The 20044-nt window shown below is 47.2% G+C and overlaps 1 long non-coding RNA gene across 1 annotated transcript in view; it reads right to left on the bottom strand.

Annotated features, from left to right (window-relative positions):
• Positions 1–20044, bottom strand: part of LOC143781235 (uncharacterized) — a 68905-nt gene that overhangs the window by 43288 nt on the left and 5573 nt on the right. The window contains exon 2 of the long non-coding RNA XR_013216635.1: positions 9163–9287. This is a non-coding gene — a long non-coding RNA (uncharacterized LOC143781235). The remainder of the gene's footprint in view (positions 1–9162; positions 9288–20044) is intronic.

Genomic DNA, 20044 nt, shown 5'->3' with positions numbered 1-20044 from the left:
TGAATGCAATGATGGAGGAGAGAGCGTCTGCTGACGCTTCCTCTCCCATCATTCCCCGCTCTGCCTGCCGCTGACACTGCGGGTGCGCGATGACATCATATCATCGCGCACCTGCTGTGTGACCGGGCGGGCAGACTGCGACTGCTGAGACCAGAGCCAGAGCAGCGCGGGGCAGGAGGAAAGGTGAGTAGAGTGTTTTTTTTGTTTTTTTTTATCAATGAGTGATGACTGGATTGTGGAGCTATTGGGGGGGGGCTGTGCTGCATTCCATTCTATGGGCCTCTGCTGCATTATATTCTATGGGGCTGTGCTGCATTCCATTCTATGGGCCTCTGCTGCATTATATTCTATGGGGCTGGCTGCATTCCATTCTATGGGCCTCTGCTGCATTATATTCTATGGGGCTGTGCTGCATTCCATTCTATGGGCCTCTGCTGCATTATATTCTATGGGGCTGGCTGCATTCCATTCTATGGGCCTCTGCTGCATTATATTCTATGGGGCTGGCTGCATTCCATTCTATGGGCCTCTGCTGCATTATATTCTATGGGGCTGTGCTGCATTCCATTCTATGGGACTCTGCTGCATTATATTCTATTGGGCTGGCTGCATTCCATTCTATGGGCCTCTGCTGCATTATATGCTATGGGGCTGGCTGCATTCCATTCTATGGGCCTCTGCTGCATTATATTCTATGGGGCTGGCTGCATTCCATTCTATGGGCCTCTGCTGCATTATATTCTATGGGGCTGGCTGCATTCCATTCTATGGGCCTCTGCTGCATTATATTCTATAGGGCTGGCTGCATTCCATTCTATGGGCCTCTGCTGCATTATATTCTATGGGGCTGTGCTGCATTCCATTCTATGGGCCTCTGCTGCATTATATTCTATGGGGCTGGCTGCATTCCATTCTATGGGCCTCTGCTGCATTATATTCTATGGGGCTGGCTGCATTCCATTCTATGGGCCTCTGCTGCATTATATTCTATAGGGCTGGCTGCATTCCATTCTATGGGCCTCTGCTGCATTATATTCTATGGGGCTGTGCTGCATTCCATTCTATGGGCCTCTGCTGCATTATATTCTATGGGGCTGGCTGCATTCCATTCTATGGGCCTCTGCTGCATTATATTCTATGGGGCTGTGCTGCATTCCATTCTATGGGCCTCTGCTGCATTATATTCTATGGGGCTGGCTGCATTCCATTCTATGGGCCTCTGCTGCATTATATTCTATGGGGCTGGCTGCATTCCATTCTATGGGCCTCTGCTGCATTATATTCTATGGGGCTGGCTGCATTCCATTCTGTGGGCCTCTGCTGCATTATATTCTATAGGGCTGGCTGCATTCCATTCTACGGGCCTCTGCTGCATTCCATTCTATGGGCCTGTGCTGCATTATATTCTATGGGCCTCTGCTGCATTATATTCTATGGGGCTGGCTGCATTCCATTCTATGGGCCTCTGCTGCATTCCATTCTATGGGCCTGTGCTGCATTATATTCTATGGGCCTCTGCTGCATTATATTCTATGGGGCTGGCTGCATTCCATTCTATGGGCCTCTGCTGCATTATATTCTATGGGGCTGGCTGCATTCCATTCTATGGGCCTCTGCTGCATTATATTCTATGGGGCTGGCTGCATTCCATTCTATGGGCCTCTGCTGCATTATATTCTATAGGGCTGGCTGCATTCCATTCTACGGGCCTCTGCTGCATTATATTCTATGGGGCTGGCTGCATTCCATTCTATGGGCCTCTGCTGCATTATATTCTATGGGGCTGGCTGCATTCCATTCTATGGGCCTCTGCTGCATTATATTCTATGGGGCTGTGCTGCATTCCATTCTATGGGCCTCTGCTGCATTATATTCTATGGGGCTGGCTGCATTCCATTCTATGGGCCTCTGCTGCATTATATTCTATTGGGCTGGCTGCATTCCATTCTATGGGCCTCTGCTGCATTATATTCTATGGGGCTGGCTGCATTCCATTCTATGGGCCTCTGCTGCATTATATTCTATGGGGCTGGCTGCATTCCATTCTATGGGCCTCTGCTGCATTATATTCTATAGGGCTGGCTGCATTCCATTCTATGGGCCTCTGCTGCATTATATTCTATGGGGCTGTGCTGCATTCCATTCTATGGGCCTCTGCTGCATTATATTCTATGGGGCTGGCTGCATTCCATTCTTTGGGCCTCTGCTGCATTATATTCTATGGGGCTGGCTGCATTCCATTCTATGGGCCTCTGCTGCATTATATTCTATAGGGCAGGCTGCATTCCATTCTATGGGCCTCTGCTGCATTATATTCTATGGGGCTGTGCTGCATTCCATTCTATGGGCCTCTGCTGCATTATATTCTATGGGGCTGTGCTGCATTCCATTATATGGGCCTCTGCTGCATTATATTCTATGGGGCTGGCTGCATTCCATTCTATGGGCCTGTGCTGCATTATATTCTATGGGCCTCTGCTGCATTATATTCTATGGGGCTGGCTGCATTCCATTCTATGGGCCTCTGCTGCATTATATTCTATGGGGCTGGCTGCATTCCATTCTATGGGCCTCTGCTGCATTATATTCTATGGGGCTGGCTGCATTCCATTCTATGGGCCTCTGCTGCATTATATTCTATAGAGCTGGCTGCATTCCATTCTACGGGCCTCTGCTGCATTATATTCTATGGCGCTGTGCTGCATTCCATTCTATGGGCCTCTGCTGCATTATATTCTATGGGGCTGGCTGCATTCCATTCTATGGGCCTCTGCTGCATTATATTCTATGGGGCTGGCTGCATTCCATTCTATGGGCCTCTGCTGCATTATATTCTATGGGGCTGGCTGCATTCCATTCTATGGGCCTCTGCTGCATTATATTCTATGGGGCTGTGCTGCATTCCATTCTATGGGCCTCTGCTGCATTATATTCTATGGGGCTGGCTGCATTCCATTCTATGGGCCTCTGCTGCATTATATTCTATGGGGCTGGCTGCATTCCATTCTATGGGCCTGTGCTGCAATATATTCTATGGGCCGCTGCTGCATTATATTCTATGGGGCTGGCTGCATTCCATTCTATGGGCCTCTGCTGCATTATATTCTATGGGGCTGTGCTGCATTCCATTCTATGGGCCTCTGCTGCATTATATTCTATGGGGCTGGCTGCATTCCATTCTATGGGCCTCTGCTGCATTATATTCTATGGGGCTGGCTGCATTCCATTCTATGGGCCTCTGCTGCATTATATTTTATGGGGCTGGCTGCATTCCATTCTATGGGCCTCTGCTGCATTATATTCTATGGGGCTGGCTGCATTCCATTCTATGGGCCTCTGCTGCATTATATTCTATGGGGCTGGCTGCATTCCATTCTATGGGCCTCTGCTGCATTATATTCTATGGGGCTGGCTGCATTCCATTCTATGGGCCTCTGCTGCATTATATTCTATAGGGCTGGCTGCATTCCATTCTATGGGCCTCTGCTGCATTATATTCTATGGGGCTGTGCTGCATTCCATTCTATGGGCCTCTGCTGCATTATATTCTATGGGGCTGGCTGCATTCCATTCTATGGGCCTCTGCTGCATTATATTCTATGGGGCTGGCTGCATTCCATTCTATGGGCCTCTGCTGCATTATATTCTATGGGGCTGGCTGTATTCCATTCTATGGGCCTCTTCTGCATTATATTCTATGGGGCTGGCTGCATTCCATTCTATGGGCCTCTGCTGCATTATATTCTATGGGGCTGGCTGCATTCCATTCTATGGGCCTGTGCTGCATTATATTCTATGGGCCTCTGCTGCATTATATTCTATGGGCCTGTGCTGCATTATATTCTATGGGGCTGTGCTGCATTCCATTCTATGGGCCTGTGCTGCATTATATTGTATGGGGGCTGTGCTGCATTACATTCTATGGGGCTGTGCTGCATTACATTCTATGGGGCTGTGCTGCATTATATTGTATGGGGGCTGTGCTGCATTACATTTTATGGGGCTGTGCTGCATTATATTGTATGGTGGCTGGCTGCATTACATTCTATGGTGACTGGCTGCATTACATTCTATGGGGGCTGTGCTGCATTACATTCTATGGGGGCTGTGCTGCATTACATTCTATGGGGGCTGTGCTGCATTACATTCTATGGGGGCTGTGCAGCATTACATTCTATGGGGCTGTGCTGTATTATAGTCTATGGGGGCTGGCTGTATTACATTCTATGGGGGCTGTGCTGTATTACATTCTATGGGGGCTGAGCTGTAATGCTGGATACAGCTGTAATTATATGTTATATAGTCGTGTTACACTCGACTGTTATATAGTCGTGTTACCCTCACTTTTTGTAGCCTACAAGTGTACAAAGATATTATACAGTCACCATGTGACAAGTGGGCCTGTGTGACTTCAAATGCCAGGGCTGAATTTAAGTCCCAGTCCGGCCCTGCAGAGGAGCATTGCACGGCGAATAAGCCTCCTTACCTTGACAAGCCAGCTGGTATGTCACTCTCCATAAGGAGAAACGTTACCCCTTGAAATATAACAGAAAGCATGTAATACTCTGTGGATGAATAATTGAATCCAGAAATATTTTTCAACACTTTTTTGGAAAGTTATATGACACTGAAATGTACTGCAAAGCACATAATACTCCATGGGTAATTGAACCCTGAAATATTTTTAAATACATTTTTTGAGTGTTGTATAAACCCAAAATGTACCACAGAGCTTGTAGTACTGTATGGGTGAGTAATTGAATCCAGAAATATTTTTCAACAATTTTTTGTACTGTTATATAACACTGAAATGTACCAGAAAGCATGTTGTTCTCTATGGATGAATAATTGATTACAGAAATATTTTCCAATTGTTTTTTTGGAGTTTTGCATACCACCATAATGTAACAATAACAGCATTAAACTGTAGGGATGACTAATTGAATCCAGAAAATTTTTTTGAACGAAAATATTTTGAAATTGTAGCTGATATACTTTTACACTTATAAAAGCTTTTCAGAAAGTGCAAAACCAGGCAAAAATTATAAGGAGAGTCATCCGGTCATACACAGACCAATGAAAATCAACAACTGTCGGACCTCTTTCAACTATTTTTAAAGTGTAGTTGCTGTACTACTACAGTCATATACAAAGTTCATAGCTAGGAAAAATTTACAAGGAGGGTCATCCATAGACCCCTGAAAGGCAAAAACTGTCCATTTTGGTGGGTTTCCTCTTCCTCTACCTCCTACATCAGTTCCTGAACCCCCTCCTGCTCCTCCTCATCCTCCATCTCTGTGGTCTTATCTCAGAGCACATCACCCACATCAGCCCAGAAGCTAAATGCTCTGCAGCACTGTATCAGCAAAGCGGCCACAGGCTCTGCTCAAGCTAATTTGTCAAGGAGACAACCTGAGCATCAAGACATAGTTACTTAAAGAGATAACAAACCAGACAGATCTGTGGCTTTTGCGGCTGAACCTCCAGTCAAACATGGTTGTGTGTAATAATGGCCATAACCTGGTGGCTGTGAAGCCTGGCAAACTCACACAGCGCCATTTCTGCAAATCAGCTCCAGTTGACACCGCTCTGGCAGTGCTGCAGCAGCACATGCTAGTGCCAGATCAACGACTGCTGTGCGACATGCCCATGTACTGGAACTCCACACTGTACAAGCTGGCAAGGCTTTGTGAGCAGCAGAGGTCAGTTGTTGAGTGCCAACTCCAGCACGCCGTTAGTATTCTGGTCATCCTCCGCACATAACTATTGCAGATTGGGCATGGATGTCTGACATATGTGTGGTTCTCCAAGACTTTGAGGAGTCCACAATGATGAGGAGTGTAGATGATGCCATAGTTAGTGCAATCCCGCTTCTGTGCATACTTAAACTGTAGCTGCTCACTATTAAACATGAAGCTTTGCATGTGAACTAGGTGATGTAAGAAGACATGAGACAGGGAGCTGTTACCCAGCCTCATCTCATCTGCTCTGTGCAGATTGTGCCACAATGAGGAGGTGGACACTGAGGAGAAAAAGGAGCTGGTAGCTAGCACAACAGAGGCTAGTACTCACACAATCTTCTCCCGATCTATCCTATGTGAATGGGCTGAGGATGGGAATGAAGAGGAGGAGAGGGAGGAGGAGGAGCAGGAGATGGAGCGTCGTCATCATGGTGGAGACAGGGAAGTTTTGGCGGTAGAGAGATTGGCACATATGGCAGACTTTATGTATCATTTCCTTTCCCTTGACCCTTGCATTATATTCAATGGTGCTATACCAGAAGGCCATTGTGGAAAATATGTTGAAAAAATTCCCATCAGACAATGCTAATGGCAGTGGGCAAGTTTCCTTGCCCAGGCAAGGAGAAGAGGCAAGGGAGATATACTGTACATTAGAGTCAGTGGTACATTTTCAAAGGCTTGGACCAATTTGATGACACCAGCATCCAGGACCTGATGACCAGGTATTTTTGACAAGGAGGAAAAGTTTATAAAGATGGTCAAGCAATAGCTGGCTAATCAAATAGGCTTACTCCCTAATTCCTCTGCGACTTTCAATTATTGGGTCTCAAAGCTGGACACCTGGCATAAACTGTCCCTCTATGAATTGGAGATTTTATGCTGCCCTGATGCTAGCATCTTGTCTGTATGAATTTTTAGTGTCTTTAGGGCTTGGAAGGGAAGGAGCACCATTTGACATTGGGAGAGCAAAATTGGCTCGAATAGAAAGCTGATGCCATGTCGCATTTGCAGAGCCCCTAATTTGTCTAAACAGTGGAAAACCTCTACAAATCACCCTAAAGGATTTTATCCAATGGTGTGTTGAGCATCTGAAACCCACAGGTGCTTCACAAAATGTTAAAACATTAGACCATTATAATAAAAAAATTAAAGTTTTTTCCCCCAAAAGATGACCTTTTATTGACATCATAGGTAGACCACAACTATGAGAGTCAAAATGAGAAAACAAATCCAGAAAATCACCTTGTCTGATTTGGCAAGATTTATTTTGCAAATTATGGCGGGAAATAAGTATTTAGTCATCAAAAAACATGCAAGATTTCTGGCTCTCACAGACCTGTAACTTTTTCTTTAAGGGGCTCCTCTGTCCTCCACTCATTACCTGTAGTAAAGGCACCTGTTTGAACGTGTTATCCATATAAAAAAGACCTGTCCACAACCTCAGTCACACTCCAAACTCCACTATGGTGAAGACCAAAGAGCTGTCAAAGGATACCAGAAACCAAATTGTAGCTCTGCACCAGGCTGGGAAGACTGAATCTGCAATAGGCAAGCAGTTTGGTGTGATGAAATTAACTGTGGGAGCAATAATAAGAAAATGGAAGACATACAAGACCACTAATAATCTCCCTCGATCTGGGGCTCCATGCAAGATATCATCCCGTGGAGTCAAAATGATCACAAGAACGGTAAGCATAAAACCCAGAACCACACGGGGGACCTAGTGAATGACCTCCATAGAGCTGAGACCACCTTAATGAAGGCTACCATCAGTAACACACTATGCCACCAGGGACTCAAAATTCTGCAGTGCCAGACGTGTCCCCCTGCTTAAGCCCGTACATGTCCGGACCCGTCTGAAGTTTGCTTGAGTGCATTTGGATTATCCAGAAGAGTATTGGGAGAATGTCACATGGTCTGATGAAACCAAAGTAGAACTATTTTGTAGAAACAAAAGTCGTCGTGTTTGGAGGAAACAGAATGCTTAGTTGCATCCAAAGGACACCATACCTACTGTGAAGCATGGGGGTGGCAACATCATGCTTTGGGGCTGTTTCTCTGCAAAGGGACCAGGACGACTGATCCATGTAAATGAAAGAATGAATGGGGCCATGTATCGTGAGATTTTAAATGAAAACCTCCTTCCATCAGCAAGGGCATTTAAGATGAAACATGGATGTGTATTTCAGCATGATAATGATCCCAAGCATACTCAAACAGGCTAATGGACCTTTTTAAACGCCTATGAAGCCTTTGCAGGTGATTTTTTGTTAATTATTCCAATTTGCTGAGTTAATGACTTTGGGGTTTTCATTGGTTGTAAGCCATAATCATCAACATTAACAGAAATAAACACTTGAAATAGATCACTCTCTAATGACTCTATATATTATGAGTTTCACTTTTTGGATTGAACAACTGAAATAAATTAACTTTTTGATGATATTCTAATTTAGTGAGAAGCACTTATAAGTATATCAATGTCATGACATGAGAATACCCTTTTAAATCTTGTAAGTTGTAGAGAAGGGCTTTTAGGAATCTGATCCATGTTTCCATCACATAATGCAGATGCTTGAACAGAATTAGAATTGGGAAATTTGGAGGCCATGTCACTATCCTGATCTCTTTGTCATACACCTCAAATTATTCCTACACACTGTTGCAAAAAAACAGGGTTCATTATCCTGCTGAAAAGGCTGAAAGGGCACACAGCCCCATATGCAGCAAGCTGTGATGCACTGTATATCCTTGCAATGTTCTATCGCTGCAAATATTACTTTTATCAGCAATTTGTAATAAAAGAGATTTTGAAGCTTTGGAACAGACAGGCTAGCCTTTCCTTCCAAGCATTTTAGTGAGTTTTGCTCACGGAACTATTGATAGGTTTCCCTACTTTGACCATAATTGATATATATTTTTTTTTAAATTATATATGTATATACATATATATGATAATATAATTGACATTCTATACACTGCACAATATAAATTCTGCAAATCACTTCAAATCATTGTTGACTGAGCATGCTATAAACAGTACACAAAACTTGCTGTAAATCACTTGGCTATATCTCACATTTTTGATCACATCCTCCTTACACATACCAATCTTTCCTATTTTAAACAAAATAACTTCAAAAACTCACTGTTCACTTGCTCCCTAATACAACCCACCTCTTGAAAATGGCATTGAAACTAGATAATCAATATTATTCAACTCATCTATCAGTGGTTTAATAATATGGTTGACCCATGTTTTATGTATTCCATGCAATTTTCCAATTAATCTGTTTTATTGTTTTTTTTTCTATTCCCTTTATTGTTAAGTAGCAACAATGTGGATATTATCTTTCTGAGGAATGTAGCTGAAAGGAAAAAAAGTGGAGAAACTGGGTGAAAAGGAAAACGCATACAGTACCTTGTCCTTTTGTCCAATATATTAAAACTTGTGCCATAATGGGAGTCATATTTCAACTTTGCCCTTGCTTTTGCATAGTTAGCTCCATGTTTGGTGGCGATTCATCCTTCAGTCAAGAAATCTTACTAAAAATATTAAACGGTAATTTTTAGTACAATCATGCAAGATTATTTCTTGTCTATTTATTTGTGAACATTATATTATCTGGGTTACGTTTCTTGTAACAAGTTGATTTCTTCCAGTAATCTCAATTCCAGCTAATGCATTTGTACTTCATGTTTTATGACATTGGAGTATCATAAATCCCACATTACATTTACAACAGTATGGTACAAGAAAAGTGGTTGCGAGTCAAATTGGACAACTAGAGATTTATAAGAGTAATCTACTTCTGCCAACAATTTAACTGCTCATGCGCTATATAGATCAAAAACAACTACTACTACCAGCAGAAAAAATACAAGTGTATTTCTAGGTGTATCAAGTGGTCTTTGGAAGAGTATAGAAAAATTGGCAATAACCCTTATGATGAAAAGTCCCAGGACAAGTTTGTCCTAGAATAGGGCATGTCAGGAACACACAAGAGTAAAAATATTGCACCCAAAAAGCTGGGACGTAAAAATGACATAAGTCCCTTTGGCTAATTGAAAGGGCCAACAAAATGTGATCTGATATAGTCTGCTCTAATACATACTCCTTTACCCCTAAAAGGAAACTATCATCAGAAATTGACAGGATAATGTGTAAAACGTATTTTTTTTAATGTATACGTATAACAATCTGCAATAAAAATAATTAAAAAACTTACAATTTTCCCACTGACCACTGGGTTTTTGTTTTATTTACTATAACCTCATGTTGTCTCAGGAAACAACACATGAACATAGTGTCAGAACCCAAACCTATCTTTTGTATTGAAATTTACTATATAATTGTCTAAGGGCCACTTCAGTCTTTCTGTCTGTCCTTCTGTCTGTCTGTCTTTCTTTCTGTCACGGATATTCATTGGTCGCGGCCTCTGACTCTCATGGAATCCAAGTCACTGATTGGTCTTGCCAGCTGCCTGTCATGGCTGCCGAGACCAATCAGCGACGGCCACAGTCCGATTATTCCCTCCCTACTCCTCTGCACTCAGTGCCAGGCGCCTGCTCCATACTCCCCGCAGTCACGGCTCACACAGGGTTAATGCCAGCGGTATCGGACCGCGTTATGCCGCGGGTAACTCACTCCGTTACCGCCGCTATTAACCCTGTGTGACCAAGTTTTTACTATTGAGGCTGCCTATGCAGCCTCAATAGTAAAAACATCTAATGTTAAAAATAATAAAAAAATAAAAAATCATTATGTACTCACCTTCCGCTGACTTTCCCGCTCCTCGCAACGCTCTGGTGACCGGTCCATGCAAGCGGCAGGTTCCGGTACTAAGGATGGTGTGCGACAAGGACCTGCCATGACGTCACGGTCATGTGACCGCGACGCCATCACAGGCCCTGCGCGCCTGCACGAGAAGGACCTGCCATGACGTCACGGTCATGTGACCACGACTTCATCACACCCTGGGACCGGAAGCTGCTGTCTGCACCGAACAGGCGACAAAACCACAAGGGTATCCTCGGAAGGTGAGTTTATGTTTATTTTTTATTTTTTAACCTGTGACATACGTGGCTGGGCAATATACTACATAACTGGGCAATATACTACGTGACTGGCCAATATACTACGTGGCTGGGCAATATACTACGTGGCTCTGTGCTATATACTACATCGCTGTGCAATATACTATGTGGCTCTGTGCTGTATACTACGTGGCTCTGTGCTGTATACTACGTCACTGGGCAGTATACTACGTGGCTCTGTGCTGTATACTATGTCACTGTGCAATATACTACGTGGCTCTGTGCTGTATACTACGTAACTGGGCAATATACTACGTAACTGGGCAATATACTACATGGCTGGGCAATATATTATGTAACTGGGCAATATACTATGTCACTGGGCAATATACTGCTTCACTGGGCAATATAGTAAGTCACTGGGCAATATACTATGTAACTTAGCAATATACTACGTGGCTGGGCAATATACCACGTGAACATGCATATTCTAGAATACCTGATGCGTTAGAATCGGGCCACCATCTAGTATCTAATAAGCTTGTGGAAAAGTAATTATGAAAGGAGCTGTCTTATGATCGTCTGGTAGATGATACATGGCAGCGGATCCCAGAAGGCAAATGGATGCCACAACATAGTTATATGGATTACTATACAAAACATATCTATATATATATATATAAGAGGCATAGTGATTACTCGCTAATCCCGCCCCCTGCACAGTAGCTCCACCCCCACATCACCACACATAATCCCGCCCCCACCCCATTATTACACACAATCCCGCCCCCACCACAATACCACACACAATCCCGCCCCCTCTACATTACCACACACAATCCCGCCCCCCACCATATTACCACACACAATCCTGAACCCCCACCACATTACCACACACAATCCCGCCCCCCACCCCATTATTACACACAATCCCGCCCCCCCACCCCATTATTACACACAATCCCACCCCCACCACATTACCACAAACAATCCCGCCCCCCACCACATTACCACACACAATCCTGCCCCCCACCACATTACCACACACAATCCCACCCCCACCACATTATCACACACAATCCCGCCCCCAACACATTACCACACACAGTCCTGCCCCCACCACATTACCACACACAATCCCGCCCCCCCACCACATTACCACACATAATCCTGCCCCCCACCACATTACCACACATAATCCCGCCCCCTCACCATATTACCACACATAATCCCGCCCCCCACCACATTACCACACATAATACCGCCCCCACCACATTACCGCACATAATCCCGCCCCCACATCACCACACATAATCCCGCCCCCCACCCCATTATTACACACAATCCTGCCCCCACCATATTACCACACACAATCCCGCCCCCACCACATTACCACACACAATCCCGCCTCCACCGCATTACCACACACAATCCCGCCCCAACTACATTACCACACACAATCCCACCTCCACCACATTACCACACACAATCCTGCCCCCACCACATTACCACACAAAATCCCACCACCCACCACATTACCACACAAAATCCGGCCCCCCCACCACATTACCACACACAATCCCGCCCCCACCACATTACCACACACAATCCAGCCCCCACCACATTACCACACACAATCCAGCCCCCCCACCACATTATCACACACAATCCCACTCCCCCACCACATTACAACACACAATCCCGCCCCACCACCACATTACCACACATATTCCTGCCCCCCACCACATTACCACACATAATCCCGCCCCCACCACATTACCACACATAATCCCGCCCCCTACCACATTACCACACACAATCCCGCCCCCCACCACATTACCACACACAATCCCACCCCCCACCACATTACCACACACAATACCACTCCCCCACCACATTACCACACACAATCTCGCCCCTCACCACATTACCACACATAATCCCACCCCCCACCACATTACCACACATAAACCCGCCCCCACCACATTACCAAACATAATCCCGCCCCCCACCACATTACCACATATAATCCCGCCCCCCCACAACATTACCACACATAATCCCGCCCCCACCACATTACCACACATAATCCCGCCCCCACCACATTACCACACATAATCTTGCCCCCACCACATTGCCAAACACAATCCTGCCCCCCACCACATTACCACACATAATCCCGCCCCCCCACCATATTACCACACATAATCCCACCCCCCCACATTACCACACGAGGCTCTATCCCCCCACATTACCACACGAGGCTCGGTCCTCACACATTACCAGACAAGGCTCTGTCCCCACACATTACCATACGAGGCTCCGTCCTCACACATTACCACACTAGGCTCCGTACCCACACATCACTACACGAGGCTCTGTCCCCACACATTACCATACGAGGCTCCGTCCCTCCACATTACTACACGAGGCTCCATCCCCACACATTACCACACAAGGCTCTGTCCCCACACATTACCACACGAATCTAGTTTGCTTTTAATTTTACACTGCGAATAAAATGTATTAGTATTATTCTGATTTTTAATTATTATTGTTATTAACTTCATTTTAAGTTAATTTACCACCTGCGTAAGCGCTATTGAATGTTGTCATTATTTACTTTAGATTAATCACTAGCAGCGTTAATTAGATATCAATGAGCATGCCGCGCGTTAGCTGGCTGGAAACAGCTAGTATACCAAATATGTACCAAACTAGAATATAGCAACCTACAAAAAGATACATGACCAGAAAATTGTCAAATTAATATAAATGACCCATTTAGATATGAAAATATATAAAAACATGACGTGGGGAGATTACCACAAATAAATTAAAAACTATGTATACATCCAATAGTGAGAGGTACTGATGTCATCAAGAATAAATATTGCTAATTGCATATATATATATATATATATATATATATATATATATATATATATATATATATACATATACTAGATGTTTCCAGCCAGCTAATGCTCAGCACGCTCATTGCTATCTAATTAACGCTGCTGGTGACTAAACTAAAGTAAATAATGACAACATTCAATAGCGCTTATGCAGGTGGTAAATTAACTTAAAATGAAGTTAATAATAGTGTGGTGATGTGTTGGGGGCGGGATTGTGTGGTGATGTGGCGGGATTATGTGTGGTGTCACGATTCACACCGTGACTGTCACCAATTGTCAAGGTCCCTTAGCCGCTGCCCACAATATGTCACGGATTGGGGTGACTTCAGACCAGCAGACGGCTATCACATGTGCAGGGGCTTATCCTAGTTATCCCTCCACTGCCACAATGTGATGAAAAAACACCCACGAGGCTATTGACCTCTTAGTTTACAGCAGGGGCTTATTTTAGGTATCCCACTGCTCTTCAGTATACCATGAACTGCAGGGATTTGTGTCTATCCCGCTTACAGTTCCACTTAACACTTGCAGCTCTCTGGCGCCCCCCTTACTCTCAGGTCAGATTAGGTACTGCACCTGGGGTAATTAGTCGCCAGAAAGGCTGCCTGCTATGTACTGGCTATTGGGCGCACTGCAGCAACGCGATAACTACTCCCACTCAGGCAGGAACAATAATTATCAAGCCGCAGTCGCTACAGTGACCCCCCCAAAAAGCCGGCACACGGTAAGCTGCCACCAGCGCCGATTAAACGGGTTCGGCTGCTAACCCCCAAAATAGTAGCGTAAATTCCCTTCAAAGACAGGGTACGTTTTTAGAGCATGGAGAACGAACTAGTAATAAATATGATACCCCATAAATGATTTTTAGGCAGTGTTTATAAAATTTTTAACAAAGATGTTACAAATGAGACAATTGCAAATATGTACAAGGTAATTATAAAAATAAAAGGATTAAAGGAAGAAAAGATAACTCACATGTTCTTAGATCATTGCATTGCAGGCAACAGGCTAGGAGCTTTCCATCTATCCCAGTGCATTGGGCACTCGCAGTCTGGTCGCTTCAGGTAAAAACTCACAACTCTCCTCTCTCGGATGCCTGCCAGCACTTAAAACCTACAGTCTGTGACCTCACAGAAAGGGCTTGGTTTTCCAACTCCTCCTACCTCTTCGGTTTCACTAACTGGGCATTAAATATATCTGATGCCCGTAACTTCGCCACCGAACATAAAATAATCGCACCATACCCATCGTTCATCTCATAGTATCGTGGGCATTCCGATGAGATCAAATATGTCCTATTTGTCACGCACACTGACAGAGAAATCCCTACCTCTGTACCAGATGGAGCTACAAGCCTGTGATTAGAGTGATGCGTAGATCCTCCGAGTGTGATTATGACGATATATTTTGGTGTTCGTAACTTAAACGGTTTGCATAATATCTTCCAAAAACAGAACAAAGACCTTCTATGCATTCTAGAAGTTTCTCTAACAGTTCCTGCTAACACAAATTTCTCTTGCAGCTATGCTAGTCGTAAATACCTTTCGTCAATAAAACTCCCCCCACAAGGCAAGCTCTTCTACACAGACAGATAGAAACACAGGAAAGGAAAGAGAACCAGAGAGAGGGGGGGGGGGGTTTAGCCCCCGCATGCTAGCAAGAAAACTAACTTATGATATTTCATACCATATCGTGACACCTCCCCCTTTTGGCGTGCGCTACGGCGGCAGGACCTCTCGGTATGCCTCCATGCGCACCTCCGTGGGTTCACCCTGGCGGGAGAGTCCATCTGCATTACCATGCTCTTTGCCCGCTTTGTGTTTAACGGTGAAGTCAAATTGCTGAAGGGCAAGGTTCCAGCGTAGCAACCTGCCATTGGTTCCACACATGGTGCTTAGCCAGCGCAGAGGGTTGTGGTCGGTCACCACGGTGAAGGTGCGACCGTACAAGTAGGGCTGCAAGCGCTGCAGGGCCCAGACTATGGCCAGGCACTCCTTCTCGATGGTGGAGTAGGCCACTTCCCTCGGCAAAAGTTTCCGGCTCAGGTACAGCACGGGGTGCTCTTGGTCCTCCGAGTCAACCTGGCTGAGCACAGCACCAAGGCCAAACTCACTGGCGTCGGTCTGTACCAAGAACGGTCGACTGCTGTCGACGGCTTTCAACACAGGGGCGTTGCACAGTGCTGTTTTCAACGCCTGGAAGGCCCCCTCACAGCCATCTGTCCAGTTGACGATGTGGGGTAGCTTCTTCCTGGTGAGGTCCGTCAAAGGTTTTGCCAGGCTACTATAGTGCTGCACGAAGCGCCTATAGTACCCTGCAGTGCCCAGGAAGGACATCACCTGTTTCTTGTTCCTGGGAGTGGGCCAGTTCACGATCACGCCCACTTTGTCAGGCTCTGGCTTTAGGGTGTTTCCACCTACCCGGTGCCCCAGGTAGTGAACCTCCCTCATGCCCATCTGGCCCTTTCCCGGCTTGATAGTCAGTCCTGCTCGGTGAATTCGCCCGAGCACCTCTTCGAGATGCTGCAGGTGTTCATCCCAGGAGGGACTGAAGATGGCAATGTCATCTAAGTACGCCACAGCGTACTTCTCCAGTCCCTGAAGCAGGAGATTGACCATCCGCTGGAAAGTGGCAGGGGCATTCTTCATGCCGAAGGGCATGACCGTGGACTCGTACAGTCCAAAGGGTGTGATAAAGGCGGACTTCTCCTGCGCCTCGGGGCTCAGGGGAATCTGCCAGTATCCGCGACTCAGATCCATTATTGTCAGGTATTCTGCGCCAGCTAACTTCTCAAGCAGCTCCTCGATGCGCGGCATTGGGTGCGCGTCAGAGGCTGTAATGGCATTGAGCCCCCTGTAGTCCACGCAGAACCGGGTGGTCCGGTCCTTCTTTGGCACGAGAACTACAGGTGAGGCCCACGCGCTCTTTGACCGTCGAATCACCCCCAGCTGCAACATCTCATCGATCTCCTGGCGCATAATCTGCTGCACCTGGTCAGAGATTCTATAGGGTGTTCGCCGTAGTGGGGCGTGATTCCCGGTGTCCACCTCGTGGATGGCTAACTCAGTCCTTCCAGGCCGGTTGGAGAACACGACCCGGAAGGGTTCCAGTGTGGTTTGCAACTGCAACCGCTGTGGTTCATCTAGCGAGGCGCTCACCTCCACGTCCTCAATGGACCCACGGGCCTTGGCTTGGGCCAGCATGTCCTGGAGGGCGTCTTCCTCCCCGTCTTCGGGTGCGCTGCAGACCGGTAGGACGAAAGGTTCACGTTCGTGATGAGCCTTCATCATGTTGACGTGAAAGGCCTTTCGCCTACCCCGAGCGTGGTCAAGCGTGACCACGTAGGTGACCGGGTTGAGCTGTTGGTGGACGACGTACGGGCCCTCCCAGGCTGCCTGAAGCTTATCCGTTGGTACAGGAACCAGCACCCACACCTTTTGACCCACGTGGTAGGTCCGCTCCCGGGCGTTCTGGTCGTACCAGTGCTTCTGATCAGCCTGAGCCTGCGTCATGTTGTCATGCACCAACTGCGTCAAGGTCTGCATCTTGTCACGGAAGCGCATGACATACTCCACTATGGACACTTCAGAAGGGTTCGGCTCCTCTTCCCAGGATTCTCTTACCAACCCAAGGGGTCCCCGGACTCGCCTGCCGTACCGGAGCTCGAAGGGGGAGAACCCCGTCGAGGCCTGCGGAACCTCTCTGTAAGCGAATAGCAGGTGTGGGAGGTACCGCTCCCAGTCGCGCCCTTGTGTCTCAACCAGCATGCGTAGCATCTGTTTGAGGGTACCATTGAAGCGTTCACACAAGCCATTGGTCTGTGGGTGATACGCACTCGATACCAGGTGCTTCACCTGCATTTTCTTACAGAGAGCCTCCATTAGGTGAGACATAAATTGGGTCCCTCGATCAGTAAGCATTTCCCTGGGAAATCCTACACGTGAAAAGATGGCCAACAGGGCATCCGCCACCTTATCTGCCCTAATTGACGACAGAGCTACTGCCTCTGGGTACCGGGTAGCGTAGTCTACCACAGTAAGAATATATTGCTTTCCAGAGCTGCTGGTGACGGCCAGCGGGCCCACAATGTCCACCGCAATCCTCTGGAAAGGCTCCTCTATCACTGGCAAAGGGATCAGGGGAGCCTTAAGAGCAGGCCCCGCCTTCCCCACTCTTTGGCAGGTGACACAAGAGCGGCAGTAGTTTGACACATCTGTCCCCATCTTAGGCCAATAGAAGTGTTGAGACAGCCGGGCCTTAGTTTTGCTGATCCCCAAGTGTCCAGCTAGCGGGATCTCATGGGCAATCCGCAACAACTCACCCCGGAATTGCTGCGGGACGACCAGCTGTCTTTCCCTCAACCACTCCTTTTGTGATTCTCCGGGTACTGTCTCCCGGTACAACCTTCCTCCTTCCCAGAACACCTTCTCCTTATCAGTCTTGGAGAAGCTATTCTCGGCGAGTTGTCTCAAACTCTCTAGGCTCACATCTGTGTGCAGAGCGGCCTGAAACTCCTGGCTAGGGGAAGCCAGAAGCGATGTCAGGGTCCCTTCCCCACGGGAGCCCTCTGGGACCTGCACTGGGTCCACCTCTGGTTCAGTCATACTGATGACTGAGGAGGGTCCGGAAGGCAGACAGGTATCTGTGTTCCGGGCACTCTGACTGCGGGTGACAGCAGCTACGTAGGCTGTCTCCCCGGGGATTTCTACAGACCCAACAGCCGACGCTGCTATGGGCTCTACCTCCCCATCCACCCCCGTTACCTCAGGAGCATTGCTACTTATGGGCCAGTTACCTTCCTCGGTGGCACTGGTCAATTTCATGGCGTCACCTGTCTCACGGTTCCCATGTATCTCCCCATTTCTTGTAGCACCGACACTTGCCCCTGCTAGGGGTTCCTCAGCCGTCTCACTCCGCAGAGCAACGTGGCTGAGCACTCCTGTACCTATGGACACATCAACTTTTACAGAAACATCATTATCAGATACAGTTGGCACAGGTACAACATTTTCACCATCAATCCTAGGGAAAAAATGGTTAGCAGATGCATCACTACAAGATAAAGCATGGTCAGGTAACACATGCGATTTCCCATCATCATCATCATCATCATCATCCCCAGGGTTAACTTTACCCTCATTAGTAGATTGGGGAGGAGGGTCATCCACGAAGTATGCAACCAACCTCCCCAAATCAGTCCCCAACAAAACATCAGTGGGCAAATTATCAGACAGCCCCACTTCCTTCACCCCGCTCTCAGCACCCCAATCAATAAAAACCCGGGCCATCGGTAAGGGACAGCTGATGCCCCCAATCCCAGTGACAGTTAGGGTTTTCCCCGGAATGATTTCTTCAGGGGCCGCCAGTTCGGGTCGGATGAGGGTTCGTTCAGCCCCGGTGTCCTTGAGGCCTGTAGCAACACGACCTCCCACAGTGACATGCTGTACGTTATCACACCCCCTCCCAACCACACCACCCACCAAAAGAACGGCTGCATTAGGCCCTGGGGCCTGAGATGAGGGGTTCTTCTGCTTGGCTGGACATTGGTGACTGAGGTGTCCAGTCTGCCTGCAGTGGTAACACTGGCGAAGTTCGGTGGTAGGTCTGGTGCTGTTGGCCACGGGGACAGGACCTCTGGTGTGTTGGCTGGCAGGGGTACTGGCGTTGGATGCAGGCTTACCCCCTCTCCAGCTGGAGGTGACTGGCTTCCGCACTTCCGATCTACGGTTGGCCTCATAGGCATCGGCAATCTGCGCTGCTTTCGTCACGTCTTTGGGTTCTCTGTCCATCACAAACTGTCGCACCTCAGTTGGGCAAAGACGGAAGAACTGGTCTTTGATCATCAGGTCTCGCAGCTGTGCAAAGGTGGTCACTGACAGTCCTTGGGTCCACTGGTCAAAGTGGGTCCCCAGTCCATGCACCACATCACTGTAACTGTCGTGTGGGCCACGTTGGAGGGTCCGAAACTTTTTACGGTACACCTCGGGTGTAAGCTGGTACTTGGCTATGAGAGCCTGCTTGATGGCCTCATAGTCACCATCTTGTTCTTGAGGGAGTGCAGCAAACGCCTCCAGAGCTTTTCCTCTCAGCCCTGGTGTCAGGTACCGTGCCCATTCTTGTGTAGGCAGCTGGTACTGTCTGCAGGCTTTCTCAAAGGCCCGCAGAAAAGTGTCCAAGTCCCCATCCTTTTCCATAACAGGAAAGTGGTCGGGTCGGGGTTTTGGTGTCTGAGCGCTGCTGGGCTCACGGCTGGACTGGGACGACCCCTGCATTTGCAGTTGGGCCATCTGCAGCTGGTACTCCCGCTGCGCTTGGGCCTCTCGCTCGGCTCGCTGGGCCTGGGCCTCT

The sequence above is a fragment of the Ranitomeya variabilis genome, chromosome 6 (assembly GCF_051348905.1).
Source record: "Ranitomeya variabilis isolate aRanVar5 chromosome 6, aRanVar5.hap1, whole genome shotgun sequence".
NCBI classification, from domain to species: Eukaryota; Metazoa; Chordata; class Amphibia; order Anura; family Dendrobatidae; genus Ranitomeya; species Ranitomeya variabilis.
This window is presented reverse-complemented; position numbering and strand designations above follow the sequence as displayed.